General features: G+C 50.7%; 1 pseudogene; it reads left to right on the top strand.

Annotated features, from left to right (window-relative positions):
- The first annotated feature begins 16,662 nt into the window (after positions 1–16,662).
- LOC127035400 (cAMP-dependent protein kinase catalytic subunit alpha-like) overlaps positions 16,663–18,696 on the top strand; it is a 97,215-nt pseudogene continuing 95,181 nt past the window's right edge.

The raw sequence follows: 18,696 nt of genomic DNA on the forward strand, positions 1-18,696 counted from the left end.
ATGCTGCGATGCCAGACAGTTTAACAGCTGTCTGGGTAGTAAGCAGTACCTGATGAGGACCCTTCCACCAAGGTTCCAAGGCGTGTTTTTGATGGTGGTGCCGTACGTAGACCCAGTCACCTGGCTCAAGGTTGTGGCAGGCATCAGAGGTGGGTTCCGTCGACCAGGCAGCTCGAACCTGTGAATGGAAGTGATTTACTGCTTGCATTAATCCCTTGCAATATTGAAGGAGCATACTGTGAGTCAAGTTCAAGTCTGGGACTGGAGTAATGGTAGCCACAGTTCGCATAGGGCGTCCCATAACAATTTCAAAAGGACTCAGTTTATGCCTTTGGGATGGAGTGGATCACATTTCCATAAGGGCTAATGGTAAAGCTGCTGGCCAGCTTAACCCTGTGGAGTCACAAATCTTAGCAAGCTTATTCTTAAGTACACCATTTCGCCTTTCCACAGCACCTGCACTTTGTGGGTGGTAGGGACAGTGCAGCAGGTGTGTGACATGTAATATACGATCCAGGTGTTGGACAATTTGTTCGGTAAAATGTGTACCCCGGTCACTGGACAGAGTGGCAGGAATTCCCTTGGCAGGCATAATATGGTTTAACAAACATTTAGCAATGGACAGTGAGTCAGCCTTGTGACAAGGAAAGGCTTCAATCCAACCAGAAAATAAACATACTATAACCAGAATAAATTCATATCGTTGACACGTAGGCATTTGTACAAAATCAAGTTGCCAATGCAAGAAGGGTGCTTGGGGCAAGCCCTTGAATCCCTGAGCCACTTTTACAGGTTTACCAATATTGTGGCTTTGGCAAGTGGTACAGGCGGCACAGTGGAAGGCTGCAAAAGAGCTGAAATGGGGAGCCCACCATCCCGTTTTAGTTAGAGCAGACACCATTCCCTCCTTTCCGACATGCGAAACACTGTGTAGCAGGGCGGCCAGCGATGGGTAGGATGAAAAGGGGGCCACAAAGGCACCAGTGGGCGAATGCCAAAGGGAATCAGGATGTAGAGAGCAACCCTGGGCAACCCAGGAGTTTTTTTCGGTTTCTGAGGCAGAGTCCTGGAGCAGGGTGAGGTCAGTGAGGGACGGCGGTGGCATAGAAACAGACAGGGAACCTAGAAATGCATCTGGGGAAGGTTCTATGGCAGCAGCATGTTTAGGAGAGGCATCAGCAAATGTGTTACCCTTAGCAACATCAGTAACTGCCATTGAATGGCCAGGGCACTTAATAGCCAGGGCAGAGGGAAGTAAAACTGCATACAGGAGAGCAGCGATATAGGGGCCATTTTTAATAGGGGTGCCAGCAGAGGTAAGGAAACCCTGAGCTTGCCAGAGGGTGCCAAAGTCATATACAACCCCAAAAGCATAGCGGGAGTCAGTGTAAATGGTGGCGGAGCGTCCCTCCGCCAAAAAGCAGGCACGGGTGAGGGCAACTAATTCAGCAACTTGCGCTGAGGTTACAGAAGGTAAAGGCACAGCTTCTAGGGTTTCAGAGAGTGACTCTACAGCGTATCCTGCAAGGAGACGACCTTGGTTGTCTCGAAAACAGGAACCATCAGTAAACAAAACAAGGTCAGAGTTAGGGAGAGGGACATCAGAAAGGTCAGAGCACGGGACGGTGATAGCAGAGACAGTTGCAAGGCAGTCATGCAGATCACCATCATTAGACAAGGGAAGGAGAGTGGCAGGATTTAACTGAGAACAACACTTTATGGTGATATACGAAGCCGACAGCAGTAGAAGTTCATACCTGGTAAGGTGAGTGGAGGAGAGGTGGCTTGTATTGCGTTGTAACAGCAGAGTTTCCACAGAATGAGGGACCATGAGAGTAAGGGGGGAGCTAAGGACAAGGGTTTCAGACATTTCGATTAGGCGTGCTGCGGCAGCCACAGCACGCAGGCAGGGGGGTAGGCCTTGGGCGACAGGGTCCAAAGTGGCAGAGAAATAAGCCACTGGGCGGTTCTTGTCTCCGTGCACCTGAGTGAGAACTCCAAGTGCACATCCAGATTGTTCATGGCAGAAAAGGGTAAAAGGCTTAGAATAGTCTGGCAGCTCTAAAGCGGAGGCAGAAGCCAAACCTTGTTTGAGGGAAACAAAGGCAGAGTCTGCTTCAGGTGGCCATGGCATGGGATTAGGTACAGAGAGTCAAGTGAGTTCCTGGAGAGGTTTTGCAAGGGAAGCATACTGGGGAATCCATTGCCTGCAAAATCCAGCCATGCCCAAAAATTTTCGGACCTGGCGTGGGGAGCAGGGTCGGGGAAAGCTAAGGATAGCTTGGACGCGGGTGGGAGAAAGCGTACGGGAACCCTGGGAGAGGAGAAAACCAAGGTATGTGACAGAGGCTTGACAGAGCTGTAGTTTAGAGCGAGAAGCCTTGTGACCTTTGTTTGCTAGGGCAGTAAGGAGCACTAAAGAATCAGTTTTTGAGGCAGATAACGAGGGGAAACAGAGGAGTAGATCATCTACATATTGGACTAGAGTGGATCCGGATGGGAAAACAAGGTCAGCTAGGTCTCGAGCTCATGTCTGGGAAAAGTAAGATGGACTTTCCGTATACCCCTGAGGGAGCGTGGTCCATGTATATTGCTGTCCCTTGTAGGAAAAGGCAAAGAGGACCTGGGAGTCAGGGTGAACCGGAACAGAAAAGAAAGCAGAACATGAATCAACAACAGTAAAATGAGTTGCAGCTGGTGGGATAGAAGCCAGGATTGTTGCTGGGTTTGGGACAACAGGAAAAGCAGGTATGACAATACGATTAATGGCTCGAAGGTCCTGAACAAATCGCCATGATTTGCCATCAGCTTTTCGAACAGGGAGGATAGGAGTGTTACAGGGACTGGAATAGGGAACAATAATGCCTTGCTCCCGCAGGGCAGTTATGACCGGAGCAATGCCAGCCTCTGCCTCAGGGTTTAAAGGGTACTGAGATAGGAGAGGCAGGGGTTTGGAAGAGTCAACAGTAATGCAGACGGGATCAGTATTTAAGCGGCCCACCTCAGAGGGATGGGTTGGCCACAGAGAGGATGGGATGTCATAAACAGACAGCTAAGGGTTAATGTCTCTTTCACCTGTAAAGGGTTAACAAACAGGGACCTGCAACACCTCACCAGAGGACCAATCAGGAGACAAGATACTTTAAAATCTCGGTGGAGGGAAGCCTTTGTTTGTGTTTTTGGGTTTTGCGGTGTGTTCTCTCTGGAATCTGAGAGTGACCGGACGTACTACAGGCTCTAATTTTCTATTAAAGTAGTAAGTGCAAGTAAAAAGGCGGTTTAGTCTTTTTAATGGGTTTTCTTTATTTGCAAATGTGTATCTGGCTGGTAGAGTTTTAATGTGTATTTGGCTGGAAGTATTTTAAATTGTATTTCTGCTGGAGGAGGCTTTTTCTCCAGTTTCTACAATCTGAAAGACCCTGTAATATTCCATCTTGAATTTACAGTGATTTTCTTTATTCTCTTTTCTTTTATTAAACGTTTTTCTCTTTAAGACCTGATTAATTTTTTCCCCTTGTTAAGGCAAAGGAACTGAGTCTGTACTCACCAGGGAATTGGTGGGGAGAAGGAGTAGTGGGGGAGGAAAGGTGAATTTCCTCTGTGTTTTAGATTCACGGAGCTTGAATCTGTCTATCTCTCCAGGATAACCCAGGGAGGAAAAGCCTGGAAGGGGGGGGAGAAGGGGGAGGAGAAACCTGATTTCTCTGTGTTGTGATTCAAGGAGTTTGAAGCACAGTGACCTCCTGGTGTACCCAAGGCGGGAAAGATCTGGGAGGAAGAAAGGAGGGGGAAGGGAAAAGGTTTATTCCCCTTTGTTGTGAGACTCAAGGAATTTGGGTCTTGGGGTCCCGAGGGAAGGTTTTGGGGAGACCAGAGTTTATCAGGCACTCCAAGTCCTGATTGGTGGTAGCTTATCAAATCTAAGCTGGTAATTAAGCTTAGAGAAATTCATGCTGGTACCCCAATTTTTTTGGACTCTAAGGTTCAGATTGGGGAAAGATACCAGGACATGAGACCTGCGAAATTAGGTGTTCAAGGGACGGGACCAGTGGGCAACAAGGGACCGGAGTAGAAAGGGACGTTTCAGACAGCAGGGAGGCTACAGAATCACTCAGGGAGGACTAGGGAATTTGTAAATAGACCCATCTGGGGAACAGTATATGGTGCAGCCAAGCTTACATAACAGATCCCGACCCAAAAGGTTTACCGGAATGGAATTAGAGAGAAGGAAGGCATGATCCGCAGAAAGGGGACCAGCCTGGACCGGTAGAGGTTTTGAAAGGGGATAAGGGGTTGGGACTCCCATAATGCCCACAGCGGACACGGTTTTTCCGGAGCGGGGAACTGCAGGCAGGTCGTAGTACGAACTGCAGAGAGCGAAGCTCCCATATCAACAAGGAAAGGGAGAGAAAGATCATTGATAGTTAACACACACTTACCTGTGGGAGTGAGAGGTAGTAAAGGAGCTAAAATTTTCTGAGGTTCCCCGGTGTCCCATCATTGCTGTGGGGCAAAGTAAGGCTGGGGAGTTGATTGGCTGTGCTGGCAGGGGGTCTAACTGGTTATTCACAGAGTTACCAGGCTGGCTCAGACATTCATTTTTCCAATGTCTCGGATGTTTACAGTAATTACAAACATCCCCATAACCCAAAAATCCAGTTCCCTGGCCCCTTCCACGACCACGTCCCGTCTCTGGTATTTTCCCCGTCCCCGGTACTGTTTGCCCTGCCCTGAATAATGCGTATTTGCAAGGTCATTAACTGTTGAGCTGATTGTTCTTCCTTTCCTTTTAAAGTACGTTGGCAGTGCTCTGCCACTGTTTGCAATTTGTCCATGGTTTCGGTCTCCCACCCAACACTTATTCGTTTTAGCATATTGCCAATAGCAGGCAGGAGGCCATTAACAAATGCACTAGCCAGGGCGCCTTGTCCATTTTTATCTGGTTACTGTATACCAGAATGTTGCAGAAAAATGTCAGTTAGCCGGGTGCGATAGTCGCCCGGGTTTTCTCCCTGTCATTGCTTACAGCCATTTATGGCCGACCAGTTGGTTTTAGGAGTCCATACCCGAGGGATGGCTTCAAATAGATTTTTAGCTCGTTCCTTACACTTTTTTTGGTATTCAGCATTAGGACCAGTATCTGGTAAAGTAGAGTGGTGGTCTGCTGCTGTGAGCCATTTTTCATGCTCACTAGCAGCTGCTACAAGTAGCTTGCACAGCTGCAGGAGGTCTGCCTCAGAGGGTTCATAGGTATTGAACACTAACAAAAATTCCTCTACAAATTTGGTAGGATTTTCTCGGGGCTTTGGAAAGCCTTTTACAATTGAAAGGAGCTCAGTGCGAGTCCAGGGTTTATAGCTCCAAGTGGGACCCCGTCCTGGCCCCCAGTATGCAGGATTCGGAGGAGAGCCTGGATATTTTTAAGGCCCAAGAGTAAGCTTTTACGAGGCAGAGCGAGTTCAGAGGAATGGGCCTCGGCAGTACCGGATGATCTGGATGGGTCTGAACTGGAGATCTCTGGGAATTGTTCCTGAGCTGGGAAATCTGGCGACAGTTGTTCCTGAGCTGGGGGCGTGGGTGGCTGTCTATTGATTCGACGCAAGGCTGCCAGGCCAATTAATGCGTCTTCTTCATCCTCGTCCCCGGAATCTAGCAAGGGGTTTTCTTCGTCTTTTCCCACCCGGAGACAGGAGTATGAAGGGGAGTCTGCTTGGAGAACCAGGTAAAGGGGAGCACTCGGTCTAGTGGTGGGAGAGGAGGTTTCCAATAAAGCTTTTAACTTATCATTTGAATCTTTGAGAGAGGCGAGTTTAGATTCTGTCCATCTACGATTTGCCTCTTCCCACCATTGCATGAAACAATCGACCTCTCCTTTTGCCAATTTAGTTTTAGATTGGCCGAGTTTGTCTTTTAAGACATCTAGTCGGTCCTTGTCCCAAGATCCTAACAGTGGCCACTGAGTTTTGGGATCTCCCTGAGTTAGCCTAGACCATTTTTCCAGAAATTTACAGGAGTCTGAACCCTTCCTAAAATACATAAAATGAGCCGGCATTCCTTTAGGGAACTGCCCCGACTTAGACGTCTGGTTACCCATATAGGAGGACTTTACACACCAATCACACAAGAAGGAAATTTGGGTTCGTCAGAGCGATGCCCAGTGCAACACACAAAAGGAGCCCACAGGCTAATGCCTCAGTTGCCCTTGCTTTCACACCAAGGGTTTTACCCAAGGTGCAGTGCGGCTGTGATTGTGCAGATTTCACTTACTCAGACCGCGTGGACAGGAACCCCTTGGTCGGCCGATCCCTGGACGGAGACGGCACCCAGACTCAAACGCTCCACAGAGAGGACGGATAGACAGAGACAGGACAGTCCTCAATCCGGACAAAACACAGAAATAATTACCTGACCAGATTCCTGATGTCAGATCCCGGGATCCCTACCAGAACAGAGTGGGAACAAACAGGTTTGATGGCGTAGACTTCACTGTGGTCGTGCACCCTTCCATTCAGAAGGAGGACCGCTCGGGCCAAATGCCCAGGTGCTGGCTGTCACGGTCGTCCCACAAAACGGTCAGGAATCACACGGCCCCAGTGAAGACGGTTGCCATCTCGGTGGAACCTCCAAATTGTCGAAGTTAGAATCAGGACTCAGAATTTGTCAGACCACTCTGTTTTATTAGCGCAGCGCTCCGCCAATAACACCCAGATAATGTGAGTGGCCATGCAAGACACAAACAGTCTTATTTATATAGATAAAAGAGCGGGAATTAGACAAAGGGACAAAGAAAGCAAAACAGTAAAATTCACCTGGGGCACAGCATGCATATCCTACTTCCTTACTAACTCTTATCGATCTAAGGCTAATACTTCACCAATTGCCCTTAAACGGTGCAATTGTTCTATGTTAATGTCTGTATTCCTGATACCTGGATTGCAGCATTCCAACAATTTTGCTTAAAGTTACAGACAGCATTTCTTTAATCCTTTCTATTTTCACAATATAATTCATTCTACTTTCACACACACAATGCAGTGCGCCCACTGTCTGGGAGGTAACAGCCTACTACTGCCACCAGCTGCTTCTGTTACTCCTTTAGCTCATGGGCCAGAGGGGCTGCGCTGTGGTGCCGAAGGTGCCAAGCACACACCTGCAGTGGGAGTTGCTGCACAGACGTGGCTCGGGAACAGACTCACTAATGAGAGGGCACGCGGTTTATTTGCTTTGGGTATTTAGTGCCAGAGCCCTAGAAAATCCAACCCTTCCCCACTCCTCTGGTCTAGGGGCAGGAATGGGCAGGGCCAAGATGGATTTCCCAGCTGTGACGCCTATGATCAAAGGGGTAACCCAAATGACCACCGGGTCAGACACCCCAAAGGAGCAGAAGCAGGAAGTGAAACTCAAAAGCAGAGTGTGAAATTGACCAGACTGGCTTCATCCTCCCTCGCAGCTGCAAAGTCAAAGAGCAGCCTCCAAAGTAACTCCGCTGAGCCCAACAAAGCCATTCCGCTAGGGAGACCCTACCCAGTTCAGTGGTGAGAACATGAGCACTAAGCACCCATGCACACGCCAGCAGAGACCACTGCCCCTGCCCTCGAGCCCAGGGTCAATTTCCAATAGCCCTGGAGAGAGGAACCAGGTGGGGCACGGGCAAAGTGCCCCATGCTGTATGGTTGGAGGCCTTTTTCTGCAATCAGTTTAGGCGAGCAGGAACCAAGAAGCAGGAATTCAAATTCTCACGTTCCATCTAAACATTCCTACCTGTGCTCACTACCACAGTGTTTGGGCACTTTTCAGTCCATCCCATAAGCAAGGTGACTCCTATCTGCCCTCTGCGGTTCATTCTTTCACCAGTGGGGAGAGCTGTGTGTGCAGTGGAGGTGTTGGTTTTGGTAGAGTCTGTTTTTATATGTGCCGGGGCAGGGGTGAAGGTCCTAGCGGGACAGGGAATGGAACATGTAACCGTGTCAGACTCACCCCCGTGGTGCCTCCTACTGGTCGTCCTCGGGAATTAGCTCAAACTCCAGTTCGGAGCACCCTCTGCAGGCCAGTGATCTGCCTTGTTCTCAGCTACTGGCCCCATGTCCCTCCCTGGACCCCGGTGCCGCTTTTACGTGGGGTTCTGCCCCCCTGGCAGTGACCCCTTTCTCTTTGGGGTTTCCCCCTCCTGGGAACCCCCCACCCTCTATCCCCACTTTGCCTCAGTATTGGCTACTGCCAGTCATTGTCTAGCCCCCACGCCCTGTGGCAGACTGCAGTATCAGCCACTCATCATCAGCAAAGGGGTTTGGACCTGCTGCCTTGGCCTACCCCTGGGTTGCACCCTGCAACCCCATTACCTCCTGGCCTAATCCTAGGCCGCAGCCTGGGGCTTCCCAGGCAGGAGCTCCCCAGCTCCACTGCCTTTCCCCAGCCCTGCTCCACACTAGGTACCTTGTCTGGTTTCTCGACAGCCAGGCCCTTCTCCCTCTACAGGAAGAGGGAGACTGTCTGTGCTCCTGGCTTCTCTACCCTTATATAAGGGCCTGTTGCTCAGTTTGGGGTGTGGATTTCCCACTCTGCTACAGAACACATATGAGGACACAGGGTCTTTCTCCTCTAGGGGATGCCAGTTATTCTCCCGCCCCGGGCCCTGTTCTGCCCCATAGGATATGGGTCACTTCCGTCACTCATACCCTGTGGTGGCGGGGCAGGGTCTGTTTTTATATACCTGTGCTGTGCTGTGCTTATAGTGGAGAAGGCTGGTCAGAGGAGGGCACATAGCACTAGCAGCAGGAGGTGGGGAAGTTCAAGATGATCCTTAGATCCTGTGGCAGGCAGTTCCACCGTCTTGGACGGGCCCCCAAAGAATCTCTGTCATCTCTCTCACAGACGAGCTTCACCTGGGTGGTAGAAAGTGCCATGGGACTGGAGGAGTGGGGCTGTCAGCCACAATCCCCATCCTAGAGCTTTCGGCTCTAGGGCTCCTGGGCCCAGGGCCTTGAAGAGAAAGATCGAGACTCTAAGCAGAGACAGGCCCAAAAAGGGAACAAATTATTGGTGTTGAGCCAAGTGATAGAGGCTGGTGGTGCAGAGAAGATTCCTCCATCACTGTCTGGGGCTGCCCCCAGTTCATGTGATTGATTGGCAGAGCCTCACAAGTCTTCCTTGACTGCCAGAAGAAGGCAGAATGGCTGATCTCCCCTCCCAAGGCATTGAGCTGGGTGGATGCTGCCAGGAAAGAACAGTGGGGGAGGGGTGTCTCAGGTCAGGACAACTGCACCTGTATTTGCCCCTCATGGGCCAGCCAGGGAAGCTACTTAGGCTTCTGGCTCCCACATCACCTCTCTTAGGCAGAGACCTGCGTCTCTCTCCTCCCTGCCCGGGGGATTTCCAGGCTGCACAGCTCCCTGCCTACACTGTGAGTTCCCCAGCAAGTCAGACCCCCTCAGCCGGCCTGCTTTGCCCTCCTTCCTCAGAGGCTACAAACAGCCCGGTCTCCTGCAGGTATAAGGTACCACACAGCTGTTAGCAAGCACATGGAGTCTTAAGGTAAAAGCATTGCAGGGAAACCTTCTTAAAACCCAGCAAAGAACCAATGGGCCTGCTAATAAGCTTTCCCAAGTTCACCCCTCTTCCAGCCAGGTAACTCACAGGCAGAGGGTTTCTTCTCAGGGAGCAGCTTCCAGCAGCTGAGGTTTTGCATAACCAGAGGTGTTACATTTGCATATCCCTCCCCCTTGAGATTTCCTGGGAAAGGTACTTAATGTTAAAAGGCCCCATAGATTCAGATGGTCCCTCAAAGCCCATAACCCTTCCCTGGGTTTCCATTGTAGACGTCGCATACAGTCCCACAATAAAACATAACCACCTGCCTTTGTAATGCAATGAACTCCTAAGCTACTTAAACTTAGTTCTGTAAGATCTGGCCAGGATTGTGCAGGATATTGTCTTATCTGTCCTGTGTCCATGCAAGGATCCCCCTCCCTCCTCCAGTGCTGAGATCGATGGCGGGAGACAGTGGCGGGTGAGACAAGCCTGTTTCTATAAATAATCCGAAGACAGTAGGAGACAAAGTGAAAGTTGGTCAGACAGACTGAGCCGTGGCTCCTGCACACGACTTGGGGGAAGCAGATGTGAATTGAGCCCCCTTCTCTGGGGCTCCATAGGAGATGGGATGTGGGGACGAGAGGGTGAAGGGGGGCTGGGCAGGAGTAGTTAGCCAGCAAATAGCTGATCCCTGGAACCTTTTCAGCCAGGGCTGCCCTGCCCTACCCTATGGGATCAGGGGAATCCCCGTAATCTTGGTCTCCCGTCTGGCAGTGAATCAGTCACATCTGTAGGATGTTGTGCTGCTTCCCTGGTGCTTTTCAGGCCCTCGCCTGGCCTATTTCTCAGCCCTTTCTTTAAGGCAGGGACGGGACTGGAGCACGGTGGTGCCGAGTTTCCACAGAAGTGTTGCTATTTAGTGCTTAAAGTAGGGGGCTGGGAGCTAGGGCTCCTGGGGAGGGAGTGGGTTGTAGTGGTAAGAGTGGGGCGGCAGGGAGTTGACTCCTGGGTTGTGTTACCAGATTTGCCCATTACTTTGGGGTATGCTCCTTTATTCGGGTTACTCTTCTGGGGAAGGGGATTCTGTAATTCTACGAATGTGCTACTTGTGTCACTTGTGTTTTCATATGGAGCTCTACTCCTTCCTTCTGCAAGTCCCCTCCCAATGGAGCTACCCTGCAGGACCTAGGTTCCCCAGGGCTGGGTTTCTCCCACCCCAAAACCAGATGAACACACACCCACCCACACATACATTAACAGAGCAAGTCTGAGCGAACCGGGTCAATCAGCACTGTCAAGCTGACCCCTTATATGTCTCTGAACTCACTGGGCTGGATGAAGCAGCACTTTCAAGTTGTTACCCTTATGCGTCCCAGATTCAGCACATCCCCATCCCCACTCTCACAACACAATTGTACTGGCAGTAACCTACTTGATGAGCAAACCCCACAGTATTTTGGGCACTGCAGGGATCTTTAGCTTAGGTAAAAGAAGTGTTTCTGTAGAGTGAATGGGGGAAGCTAAAAACACAAAAGAGTAAAGTTCAGCAAGAGAGACAGAAGCAACCAGCTTAACCATAAAAGTTATTTATTGAATACTAGTGATAACTACACAAGGAGTCTAAACCAACATAACATACATTATTAAAGGTTAATACCTACGCTAGAAAGGAAAAGAAAAAGAGAGAAAGAGAAAGAGAAGGGGATCTCACCACTCCCTGAAGCTGGAACTGGTTGGGGTTCCCAGGTGATGGTGGTAGCAGAGGGTCCTGAGGGCAGGAGACAGGCATAGTCCCCAGCACGATCAGTCAGGAGAAGATGGGTGTCCCAGTGGAACTGATGCCTAGTTTGGATCTAAGCATCAGAACCCTGTCTTGGAGGGTGAGTAGGTATTTTTGTAGAGAAATTACAAAGGTTGAAGGGAGAACACTAGACTTGTTTATAGGTAAGCTGATGATTCAAAGGTTTTCTTTAGGCTAGACAATAGGAGCTGATTGCTCTTGGCTATGGGTGGTGTTTTCTTCCAGGGAGCTCACAATGCAACTAAGCTGCTTCAGTATTTGGATATCAATTAAGAATTCATTACTAGAATTGGTCTGATAATTGCTGAGCTGGGTGTGTGCAGACATAGGCTTAGAAGCATCTGGAGTAGAGATTCCCATGATGCAGTGCTTCCCTGCTTTTGCTGGTCCCAGAGTTCATTGCGGTTCTCAGTTCTCCATTCTGTATGCAAATTGAGATGTCTTCCTGGCCCAACTTTCATGCAGATGAGGCTAGGGGAGTTGTCTTTGCTCTCCATTCTGTATGCTAATGGAGATGTCTTAATCTTGTCACCCTTGTCAGGAGGGGTCTAGGTGTATCTCCCAATGCCTTTCACTGCTCTCTGCAAGTTTTTTCCTCTGATAGGTTTTGGGGGGGAGGTGTCTTTCATGAGTCAGGCTGGATACTGCACCCTGGTTCCCCAAGAACACAGAGGTGTCTGGTATCAAGTCCCCCCGTTGATGGGGTGCTTGCGCTGAGCGAGTATCCCCATCACCTCCTTCCTCTGTGGTACTGGGTCTGATCTTCCATCCATTGCAGCTGCCGCATCAGTCATTGTATCCAACAAACCAGCAAAACCAGACCAATTGCTAGTATAATTTGGAAACCAACGATCACCACAATGGGGTGAAGCATGATATTCAAAAGACCTGTTGCACTGGGGCTCCACCCAAGCAAAGTCTCCCACCAAGAGTGATGGCCTGTGTTTTTACCTTAATGGCAATGAGACCCATTCCCAGTGAAACCATCTTGTAGAGCTCAGGATCGGCATTTAAATTTTGTACAGTCCATATAGGCACAGTAAACTTAATATCACAACTGACAATGGTGGTTACATTATAGAAACAGTGATTAACGTAAGGCACCATGGGTTGGACCCAATGTCCATTAATTAATACAATATTACATCTTGTCCTTACACCCACACATGCTTTACCAACATAGACAATAACAGACCCCTCTTCCTGGACAACATCAAAGGAACAGTGACATTTATTCCCAGGTTACCCATTCATCCCAACCCTTATGGCTAGTTCCAATCAAAGGAGCACATGCAAGTGCAATGTGGGAGATATTCATGCCCTCTAAGTGGATCTGTATATACTGGGAGAGACTGGGACCAATATTACAGGGTGAACATGAAGCAGTGACCTACGTGAGGGTGGCCATAATAAGTTAAGGACTTTTCTGGCCTTTTCCTGTCTCAACATCAGGGTAGGCACTGACCAGCCCACTCGATGCGTATTTTCTAACGGTTCAAAGCCGTTCCTTCTTCCTGGTCAAGAAGGGTGGCTGACAGGATGGAGAAGACAGTCTTGAGGGTCAGGTGGTTTATTCTTCCATTCTTTGAGCTGTGAAGAATGAAAACATTTCTGCCAGGGTTTTCCATTTTTCCCATTCAGGATTTCTACCTGACAAACACTGGGGCTGGCCCGATTCACAATAGAGCTGCGGCCATCCCAGGTGTGTGTAAAGAGCTGCTTAGCAGTCACAGAGGCAGTGTTGGTTTTAGTAGGGATGGCTTCCATCCTGGATTTTTCTAAAACAAAGTCAGTGGACTCATACACAGTTGAGAAACTTTGGCAGCTAGAAACTGAACCAAACTCCTCAGCACCTACACTGTTGCTTGCTACAGGCAATGATTCATTCTGAGCTAACTCAATCAACCCACTTCCACACCCGTCAGTTGCAGCAAACTGCTTGCAAAAGTTAGCATGAGGTTTTACTCCTTCGGGCAGGGCCGGTGCAACAACTCGGTGAACTAGTGCACCTAGTGGTTGAGGGCGAGGAGGTGGAGTGGAGGTGAGCTGGGGGCAGGACCGGCGCTAGGGGTTTGAGCGCCCTAGGCACATGGCAATTTCGCCGCCCCCCGCGCTGATCCCGCGGCTCCGGTGGAGCTGCCGCAGTGGTGCCTGCAGAAGGTCCGGTGCTCCGCGGCTCCGGTAGAGCTGCTGCAGTCATGCCTGCGGGTGGTCCACCGGAGCCGCGCGAGCAGCCGACCATCCGCAGACACGACTGCAGCAGCCGTGGAGCACCGGACCCTCCACAGGCACCACTGCGGCAGCTCCACCGGAGCCGCCTGCCACCCCCTCCGGCAAAACGGCGCCCGCCATTTATTCTGGCGCCCTAGGCGATTGCCTAGGCTGCCTAAATGGTAGCGCCGGCCCTGGCTGGGGGGGAGGGAGGGCACAGGGAGGGCCGCCTTCAGTAAGGCACCTCTGATGGGGGGGGCAGGTGGGTGTGGTTAGCTGCTGTGGAGGGGGGGGCCAGGGTTAGCTGGGGGGGGTAGCGCAAGGTGGAAGTTTCGCCTAGGGTGCGAAACTTCCTTGCACCGGCCCTGCCTTCAGGAGCACTTTTAGGCAACAATTCATTTTCCCCAGAAATTTTGTCCTTTCCCTTTTCAGCTAGGGATTGCTCTACAGAAACATGTTTCTGAGCATCTTTCTGGGTTTCAGCTGAGTCCAGAATGACTTCTGAGACAACTGACATATCCTCAAATCAACATAAGCTGAGAGGCACATTCTGTCTGCTCCTCAGACAGAAGATTGGAGACAAACTCTCCCCCAACAGATAAACTGCCATTCTTAACATTCCCAAGGTTTGGAATTTCCTCCCCTTTGTTCCCAGACAAACTTTTGAAGATTGGGGTAGCTCCCTCCATGGGCAAGTCATAACCCCCAGCAGACACAATCCTAAGAAGACTTCCTTCCTGAGTTTTTGTTGAGTCCAGAACAACATCTGGCACAACTGACAAATCCTCAGTCAGCATAAACCAAGAGGTACCTTCTGCGTGTTCCACAGATAGTTTGAACTTCCCTCTCCCTTGTCACCAGGGCTGGCTTTAGGAAGCGCGGGGCGCAATTCGAACAGTTTTGATGGGGCCCCGGCAGGGATGACTAAAAGAAAAAAACACGTAAAAAAACACGTGGGGCTTGTACTCACCGGGCGGCGCTCTGAGTCTTCAGCAGCACTGAACGACCCGCTGCCGAAATGCCACCGAAGACCCGGAGCAAGTGAAGGACCCGCAGCCAAAATGCCACCAAAGACCTGGAGTACCGCTGGATGAGTAAAAATTAAAAAGGCACCTCTAGCCAGGGAAGGGAATCTTCGCCACTTGCCCCCCACTCTGGGCGGCCCTGCCACTGGGCCCTATTAGGCGCGGGGTCCGATTTGGAGAAATTGGTGGAATTGGTCTAAAGCCGGCCCTGCTTGTCACAGACCACATGGCTGTTCACAGACAAACAGTGGGAGATTGGGATGGCTTTTCTTAACAGGCAAATCACCACTCCCAAGAGACACACCATGGGAGACAGTTTCTCCCTCACACCCGTTGAGCTGAACCTGCTTAGTGGTGGGTCTCCCTTTGGAGATCCTATCCGCTAGCAATTGGGCTAACATCCCTGGGTTCTCCACTGTAGCCCTCAAAGTGGGTCTCCTCCATATGTCGCACTGCATCTTGCGATCAGCTGAGGAGGCCCATGGGGAACCGGGCACCCCTACTGATCGTCAGACTCCCAGAGCCTCCACTCAGAAGAGGGGGCAGGGATCTGGCTTTGACAGGGAGTGGGCATGGGGGATGCACTCCGTACTGAGGCAGTGGGTTGTGGGGGAGCTCCCTGCATTAACTCCATTTTCTGCATAACCTGAGATAAAGCATTAATCAGGATGCTGAGGGGCTGGTGATCATATTTTCCCATATCCTCCCCTAAATTCACCAGCTCCTTCCAAATCATGTTCCTAAGGGTCTCCTTGGGTCGGCGCTGCCCAGGGTTGTGGGAGGTAGGGGAATTAGAATTGGGAGGGCGCCTCTGCAAATTTTTTCCTCTGATTTGTTTTGGTTTAAGCAGAGGCTGGGGTGTAGGGGGGAGGTGCCTTTCATGAGTCAGGCTGGATACTGCACCCTGGTTCCCCAAGAACACAGAGGTGTCTGGTATCAGTTGTGCATCCATGACCCCAAGATCTGGATCTAGGCTTTTAGCTTGTCCTCTCCCTGGTATATGAGCACCAGTGATCCCTGGGGGAGCAATTAACTTTATACATCTCCGGTGTAGGGGAGACTTGCCTGTGATGGTGCGGGTGGGGTGAGCTCTGGGTTCAAAGCCACCTCCTGCTGCTGCTCTGTGCTTGGCCTCGCTGCTGCAGCCATTCAAATCCGTGGGCATCTCTTGCACTATTAAGAGCTGCGGGACTTGTCCCTGTTGGGAGCAGCGGGAGGCAGCAAAGATACAAGGGGCTCTCTGTACCAAATATCCCTCCAGATGCTGCAGATTGCTCCAGTCCCCCTCCCCCCTCCCATGGTTCTGGGATCTGGCAGCAAGGACAGGCAGCTGGTGAAGGAAGGATCACCTGGTTAGATGCCAGAGAGCAGGGCACTTGCTGTTCCCAGGCTGCTGCTGTGGAGACTGCGGCTGGTTGTTTTAACCCCTTTGTGGGCAAACCCGAACTGGAGTTTGCGACTTTTATGGCTGCTTTCTGCAGCTGTGTGGGTGTGTGTAGAGCACCCTCTTGTGGGCTGTTGCTGGCATTGGCGCATGTTGCCTGCATGGTTGAGAGAAGGCTACACACAGGCCTCTGTCCTTTGAGCTAAGGGGAAATCTCCCCCTTCACCTGATTTGCTGGCAGCAGTAGTAGATCCCGTATCCTCCCATTAGGGCAACATGATCAAGCCTCTTAACGACATTTGACTGGAGGGTTGTATGAGTGTCTCCTTGTGGGGTGCAGGTTGTGTGTCGAAGGTCGTGGAACAGGCACCCCTGAGTGGCATGTTCAGTGGGGGGTAGAGAAACAAGTGTCTCCCCTTTGGTAGGCGCTGGGGGCTGCATCAGGCCTCCCTGATGGGGCTGTTCAGTGTGTCCAGGGGCAGACCTGGGGGTAGGAGTGTTGCAGGAGCGCCTCCGCGTGGACCTCTGTCTAGCCAATCCCCAGCTGAGCCGCCCTTTGTGGCCAATCAGGCACTGCCATCCTGCTGATACACTTAAAATCTCTGCCCCCTTTGTGACTGCAGGCCTCTTCAATGGAGGGCTGAAAGGGGAGCTTTGTTCACCAGCCTGTGTGCCCCACCCCTCCTGACTCCTCACACTGCTCCCTTTCTGTTTCCCTTACAGTAAAGGAGTTCCTAGCCAAAGCCAAAGAAGACTTCCTGAAGAAATGGGAGAACCTCTCCCAGGTACTGTGCCCCCAACCCAGATCACCTTCTCTCCCGCACTCCCATCCCACAATCAAGGCCTCTGCAGCCCCAGGCTGATTACCCTGGATCTCTTTCCCCATCACTGAGCCCCCTTTGCCAAACAGCCTCCAGTGAGGGTCTGGGGTTATTTTGCTCCTTGGGATCGAGGCTGAGTGCTCTTCTTCCCCCCTGCTTCCCCCAGCCCAATCTGCCCTCTGGTAACTGGAGGGCCGAGAACTCCGTAGGTTCAACTTCACTCTGCTGGGGGAGGGGGACAGGGACTCCTCCTGATCCAGCATCTCTCCCCCTCCCCCATCCTTCTCTCAAGGCTCCAGCATGGTCATCCAGCCCAGCCCCAGATTGGCTCCTAGGGGGTTGTGTTAATGGGGACCCTGTTAAAACGGCCTCCATTTGCAGCCTGAGCTTAAGCGCAGTGCCTCACTTTGTAGGTGCCAGAAAAGCTTTTGGGGTCAGTCCTGCGTCTGTCCCCTCTGGAAATCCCGGCCGGGGTTATTCTGCAGCTAGTAGGTATCGGTGGGGGAAGAGTGTGCTAGTAATGTCCTGGATATACTGGTTGGTTAAGTGTTATTGCTTTTAATATGCTAATACAAACACTGTAACAGAGTATTAGTGTCCCAATGTTCTGTAGCTTGTTTTAACTTACCATAATACTAGAAGTGGTACATGTGAAGCTCTCTTAAAGCTGACGCTACAGCAGTGATATTCCCAAGCCAGCATGCGTAGGGCTGGGGGTGGGGAAGGGGAGCACAGCTAGGTATAAGTAACATCTCTCACACCAAACAGGAACTTTTCCACAGTTCATTGCAATTTGGAAGTGTGATTATTAAACCTTGTCTTACAAACACCATTACATATGCACAAGGTCAATAATTCCCCCCGTCCCCATATACAGAGCTGTGCTTCTGCATATAGGATCCATCTGAGACGAATATTGAGCTCCCAGCTCTTCAGGAAACAGTAAATAGTTAGCAGCCAAGCCACAGGCTGAATTCTATTGCAAACAGTATGGGTGACGCATGAGGCATTCTGAAGCAAGAGGTGATTACTGGAAAACCTTAAATAAGAAACAACACAGAAAGAATAAAGTTTTCCTAGGTTTTGTTTCTGTCGGATTTATTGTATGATGTATAGTAAGTGTTTAATATAAAAATCAGGTAGCAGGGTTTAGAATGTTACAAGAGATTATGCTATTACCATTATCCAATCAACCTGCACACTACGATTTTGAATTCGTGATAATTCACAGAGAGAGAAAGAAGAAAGCTGAATTTAGAGAACAATTATTAACCAGATTCCTGGTTATTCACCAGCCACTTTGCTCCAGTCCATAGCACAAAGCACCATAATCCCAGCAGAATCTGGCCAAGAGACTCTTCACCTCAAATTGGCATCTGCTACACTCCCCTTCCCAGTCACTACTAGTCAGGATATAGCAAAGTGAAAAGGTGGAATGGCTGAAGCATTTAGCAGGCAATTGAAAATTAACACAGAGTACAGTAGCTCTGAGAACACTGCTTAATCCTGAGCACTGGATCTGCAGCTAGTCAGCAGTGAGATTGAGGAGACATAACTGGCACCTTAAAGCACATTTACCCCTCCTTCCTTCGCAAGCTGCACTAAGCACAGTTTCACAGCCCTGGGCACAGCACTGAGGGGGTTAAGTACGGGGTGAGGTAATAACCCAAAGTCACTCCTCTGCCTCCTGGTCCTGCCGCTCCCTCAGCCCCCTCGAAAACAACATCCCCCCTTTTCCTTCTTCTCCACCTCCTCTGCCGGCACCAGCTGGGCTTCAGAGCCACCCTCCCCGCCGCTTGGCTGCCTCGCTCTGCATAGGGCTGCCGGGGGCCAGCGGGGCTGCTGCTCCTCAGCCCCCCCCCACCGCGCTGATGGGGGCTGCACTGCCACCCCTTCCCCTCCCGGCAGAGCCCACCCCGGCTTAGG

This window comes from Gopherus flavomarginatus, chromosome 16, assembly GCF_025201925.1.
Source record: "Gopherus flavomarginatus isolate rGopFla2 chromosome 16, rGopFla2.mat.asm, whole genome shotgun sequence".
In the NCBI taxonomy this organism is placed as follows: domain Eukaryota; kingdom Metazoa; phylum Chordata; order Testudines; family Testudinidae; genus Gopherus; species Gopherus flavomarginatus.